This window comes from Triticum aestivum, chromosome 4D, assembly GCF_018294505.1.
Source record: "Triticum aestivum cultivar Chinese Spring chromosome 4D, IWGSC CS RefSeq v2.1, whole genome shotgun sequence".
NCBI lineage: Eukaryota > Viridiplantae > Streptophyta > Magnoliopsida > Poales > Poaceae > Triticum > Triticum aestivum.
In genome coordinates this window covers 423,309,639-423,315,638 of record NC_057805.1, presented here as the reverse complement: position 1 = coordinate 423,315,638, position 6,000 = coordinate 423,309,639, and positions in this window count along the sequence as shown.

The window sequence follows — 6,000 nt, the reverse complement described above, 5'->3', positions numbered from 1 at the left end:
TGATCTGGCTGACCGTTTCTTTTGTGTTGCCTAATCACAAACAGTTCATCTGAGTGAACCGTATGCTGTGCATCGCACACACCTTCATCTGGCTGCCCGTTTCTTTTGTTCCTCCTCATCGAAAACGGTTAATTGAACTGAACCGTATGCTCTGAATCGCACACACAACTAAAATCTGAATCGTGTTTGATGCATCCGTCATCACAAACGTTTTGCACCTTTTTTGACGGTTTTTTTACACCACCGTTTGCGATTATGGCATCGCACACAGTTTCTTCGAAGGGTCTCTGATCGTAGTGTCGCGTTAGCAGCATCCTGCAGTAGTGTAAATACATAAAAGTAAAAGATAGGCCCTTCGCAGAGGGAAGTAGGGATTTGTAGAGGTGCCAGAGCTCAAAGCGAAAATTGAGAGATAAAAACATTTTGAGAGGTATACTTTTCCCACCAACGAAAACGACTTAGAGCTCCCAACACTTTCCATGCTAGATATATCATAGGCGGTTCCCAAACAGAAAATAAAGTTTATTCCTTTTTCCACCATACTTTCACTTTCCATGGCTAGCCGTATCCACGGGTGCCCTCCATACCAACACTTTCCAAGGAATTTATTATTTGACAACATAAAGTAAATTCATTTTTCATTTCGGGACTGGGCATCCCTAAAACCTTTGCCTTACTCTCGTGCAATGACAAGTGAATAAACACTCATCATGAGAATAACATATCTAGCATGGAAAATATTGGCCACCCCTCACCGCCTCGCGAGCGGTACGAGCACACAAAAGAGAAATTTATTTTTGAAAATTAGAGATGGCACATACAAATTTGCTTAGAACGGCACGAAAATACCGCATATAGGTAGGTATGGTGGACTCTTGAAAATAAGATTTGGGTTTAAGGGTTTTTGGATGCACAAGTAGTATCTCTACTTGGTGCGGAATTTTTGGCTAGCAAAGATAGGGGGCAAGCACCACATGTTGAAGGATCTATGACAATATGACTTCTATGTGAATATGAACAAACATAAACCATTACGTTGTCTTCCTAGTCCAATGTCAACAAATTTGGCATATAATATTTTGATGGGGGCTCACAATCACAAAAGATTTCTAGGATAGCGTATTTGCATGTGAAAGTTCTCTTCCTTATAATAATTATTTGTGAATTGCTTGTATGACCAATATTGTGATTGTCAAGCCTCAAAATATTTCACTTTCTAAACCCAATGTGAAACTACCACTAGGCATGATATGATTTCAACTTCATAATATTCTATTTATTCAACAACTTTACTCATAGGATATAAGTGAAGCACAAGAGTAAATGACAAACTACTCCAAAAAGATATAAGTGAAGATCATGCGAGTAGTTAAATAAATAGGTAGCTATTTGAGTACTCTCTCTTATTAAAAACGTTCAGATCTAAGTATTTTATTAAAACAGCAAGCAAAACAAAACAAAATGACATTTCAAGGATAGCACAACTCATGTGAAGAAGCAAAAACTTAGGCTCAACTGATACTAACCGATAATTGTTGAAGAAGAAAGGTGGGATGTGCTACCTCTTGAGCACTTCGTTGGTTTTCCCTTGAAGAGGAAAGGGTGATGCAGCAAAGTAGCGTAAGTATTTCCCTCAGTTTTTGAGAACCAAGGTATCAATCCAGTAGGAGGCTACACGCGAGTCCCTCGCACCTACACAAAACAAATAAATCCTCGCAACCAACGCGATAAAGATGCAAAGTAAAATAAAAGCAAAGTAAAAAAAGCAAAGGAAATAACTAAGTATTGGAAGATTAATATGATGAAGATAGACCCAGGGGCCATAGGTTTCACTAGTGGCTTCTCTCAAGAGCATAAGTATTTTACGATGGGTGAACAAATTACTGTTGAGCAATTGACAGAATTGAGCATAGTTATGAGAATATCTAGGTATGATCATGTATATAGGCATCACGTCTGAGACAAGTAGACCGACTCCTGCCTGCATCTACTACTATTACTCCACTCATCGACCGCTATCCAGCATGCATCTAGAGTATTAAGTTCATAAAAACAGAGTAACGCCTTAAGCAAGATGACATGATGTAGAGGGATAAATTCATGCAATATGATAAAAAAAACCCATCTTATTATCCTCGATGGCAATAAATACAATACGTGCCTTGCTGCCCCTACTATCACTGGGAAAGGACACCGCAAGATTGAACCCAAAGCTAAGCACTTCTCCCATTGCAAGAAAGATCAATCTAGTAGGCCAAACCAAACTGATAATTCGAAGAGACTTGCAAAGATAACCAATCATACATAAAAGAATTTAGAGAAGATTCAAATATTGTTCATAGATAATCTTGATCATAAACCCACAATTCATCGGTCTCAACAAACACACCGCAAAAGAAGATTACATCGAATAGATCTCCACGAGAGAGGGGGAGGACATTGTATTGAGATCCAAAAAGAGAGAAGAAGCCATCTAGCTACTAACTATGGACCCGAAGGTCTGAGGTAAACTACTCACACTTCATCGGAGGGGCTATGGTGATGATGTAGAAGCCCTCCGTGATCGATGCCCCCTCCGGCGGAGCTCCGAAACAGGCCCCAAGATGGGATCTCGTGGGTACAGAAGGTTGCGACGGTGGAATTAGGTTTTTGGCTCCGTATCTGATCGTTTGGGGGTACGTAGGTATATATAGGAGGAAGGAGTACGTCGGTGGAGCAACAGGGGCCCACGAGGGTGGAGGGCACGCCCTGGGAGGGTAGGCGCGCCCCCCTACCTCGTGGCCTCCTCTTTTGTTTCTTGACGTAGGGTCCAAGTCTCCTGGATCATATTCTTCCTAAAAATCACGTTCCCGAAGGTTTCATTCCGTTTGGACTCCGTTTGATATTCCTTTTCTGCGAAACTCTGAAATGGGCAAAAAACAGCAATTCTGGGCTGGGCCTCTGGTTAATAGGTTAGTCCCAAAAATAATATAAAAGTGAATAATAAAGCCCAATAATGTCCAAAACAGTAGATAATATAGCATGGAGCAATCAAAAATTATAGATACGTTGGAGACGTATCAAGCATCCCCAAGCTTAATTCCTGCTCGTCCTCGAGTAGGTAAATGATAAAAACAGAATTTTTGATGCGGAGTGCTACTTGGCATAATTTCAATGTAATTCTTCTTAATTGTGGTATGAATATTCAGATCCGAAAGATTCAAGACAAAAGTTTAATATTGACATACAAATAATAATACTTCAAGCATACTAACAAAGCAATTATGTCTTCTCAAAATAACATGGCCAAAGAAAGTTATCCCTACAAAATCATATAGTCTGGCTATGCTCTATCTTCACCACACAAAGTATTTAAATCATGCACAACCCCGATGACAAGCCAAGCAATTGTTTCATACTTTTGACGTTCTCAAACTTTTTCAATCTTCACGCAATACATGAGCGTGAGCCATGGACATAGCACTATATGTGGAATAGAATGGTGGTTGTGGAGAAGACAAAAAGGGAGAAGATAGTCTCACATCAACTAGGCGTATCAACGGGCTATGGAGATGCCCATCAATAGATATCAATGTGAGTGAGTAGGGATTGCCATGCAACGGATGCACTAGAGCTATAAGTATATGAAAGCTCAACAAAAGAAACTAAGTGGGTGCGCATCCAACTCGCTTGCTCACGAAGACCTAGGGTATTTTGAGGAAGCCCATCATTGGAATATACAAGCCAAGTTCTATAATGAAAAATTCCCACTAGTATATGAAAGTGAAAAAATGGGAGACTCTCTATCATGAAGGTCATGGTGCTACTTTGAAGCACAAGTGTGGTAAAAGGATAGTAACATTGTCCCTTCTCTCTTTTTCTCTCATTTTTTATTTGGGCCTTTCTCTTTTTTTATGGCCTCTTTTATTATTATTATTATTATTCGTCCGGAGTCTCATCCCGACTTGTGGGGGAATCATAGTCTCCATCATCCTTTTCCTCACTTGGGACAATGCTCTAAAAATGAAGATCATCACACTTTTATTTTCTTACAACTCAATACTTAGAAAAAAATATGACTCTATATGAATGCCTCCGGCAGTGTACCGGGATATGCAATGAATCAAGAGTGACATGTATGAAAGAATTATGAACGGTGGCTTTGCCACAAATACGATGTCAACTACATGATCATGTTAGGCAATATGACAATGATGGAGCGTGTCATAATAAACGGAACGGTGGAAAGTTGCATGGCAATATATCTCGGAATGGCTATGGAAATGCCATGATAGGTAGGTATGGTGGCTGTTTGAGGAAGGTTTATGGTGGGTGTATGATACCGGCGAAAAGTGCGTGGTATTAGAGAGGCTAGCAATGGTGGAAGGAAGAAGGGTGCGTATAATCCATGGACTCAACATTAGTCATAAAGGACTCATATACTTATTGCAAAAATCTACAAGTTATCAAAGCAAAGTATTACGCGCATGCTCCTAGGGGGATAGATTGGTAGGAAAAGACCATCGCTCGTCCCCGACCGCCACTCAGAAGGAAGACAATCAATAAATAAATCATGCTCCGACTTCATCACATAACGGTTCACCATACGTGCATGATACGGGAATCACAAACTTTAACACAAGTATTTCTCAAATTCACAACTACTCAACTAGCATGACTCTAATATCACCATCTTTATATCTCAAAACAATTATCAAGCATCAAACTTTTCTTAGTATTCAACACACTCATAAGAAAGTTTTTACTAATCTTGAATACCAAGCATATTAGGATTATTTAAGCAAATTACCACGCTATTTAAGACTCTCAAAATAATCTAAGTTAAGCATGAGAGATCAATAGTTTTTATAAAACAAATCCACAACCGTGCTCTAAAAGATATAAGTGAAGTACTAGAGCAAAACTATATAACTCAAAAGATATAAGCGAAGCACATAGAGTATTCTAACAAATTCCAAATCATGTATAGCTCTCTCAAAAGGTGTGTACAGCAAGGATGATTGTGGTAAACTAGAAAGCAAAGACTCAAATCATACAAGACGCTCCAAGCAAAACACATATCATGTGGTGAATAAAAATATAGCTCCTAGTAAAGTTACCGATGGAAGTAGACGAAAGAGGGGATGCCTTCCGGGGCATCCCCAAGCTTTGGCTTTTTGGTGTCCTTAGATTATCTTGGGGGTGCCATGGGCATCCCCAAGCTTAGGCTCTTGCCACTCCTTGTTCCATAATCCATCTAATCTTTCACCCAAAACTTGAAAACTTCACAACACAAAACTCAACAGAAAATCTCGTGAGGTTCGTTAGCGAAAGAAAACAAAAGACCACTTCAAGGTACTGTAATGAACTCATTCTTTATATATATTGGTGTTAAACCTACTGTATTCCAACTTCTCTATGGTTTATAAACTATTTTACTAGCCATAGATTCATCAAAATAAGCAAACAACACACGAAAAACAGAATCTGTCAAAAATAGAACAGTCTGTAGTAATCTGTAACTAACGTAAACTTCTGGAACTCCAAAAAATCAGCCAAAATAGGAAGACCTAGGCAATTTTTTTATTGATCAGCATCAATTGGAATCAGTATTTTATCACGTTCTGGTGATTTTTAACAATTGTTTTCGTGAACAGAAAGTTTCTGGAAATTACAGCAAGATCAAATAACTATCATCCAAGAAGATCCTATAGGTTTAACTTGGCACAAACACTAATTAAAACATAAAAACACATCTAACCAGAGGCTAGAACAAATATTTATTCCTAAACAGAAGCAAAAAGCAAAAAAACTAAAAATAAAATTGGGTTGCCTCCCAACAAGCGCTATCGTTTAACGCGCCTAGCTAGGCATAAAAGCAAGGATAGATCTAGGTATTGCCATCTTTGGTAGGCAATCCATAAGTGGCTCTCATGATAGATTCATATGGTAATTTTATTTTCTTCCTAGGGAAGTGTTCCATGCCTTTCTTTAATGGAAATTGGAATCTAATATTCCCTT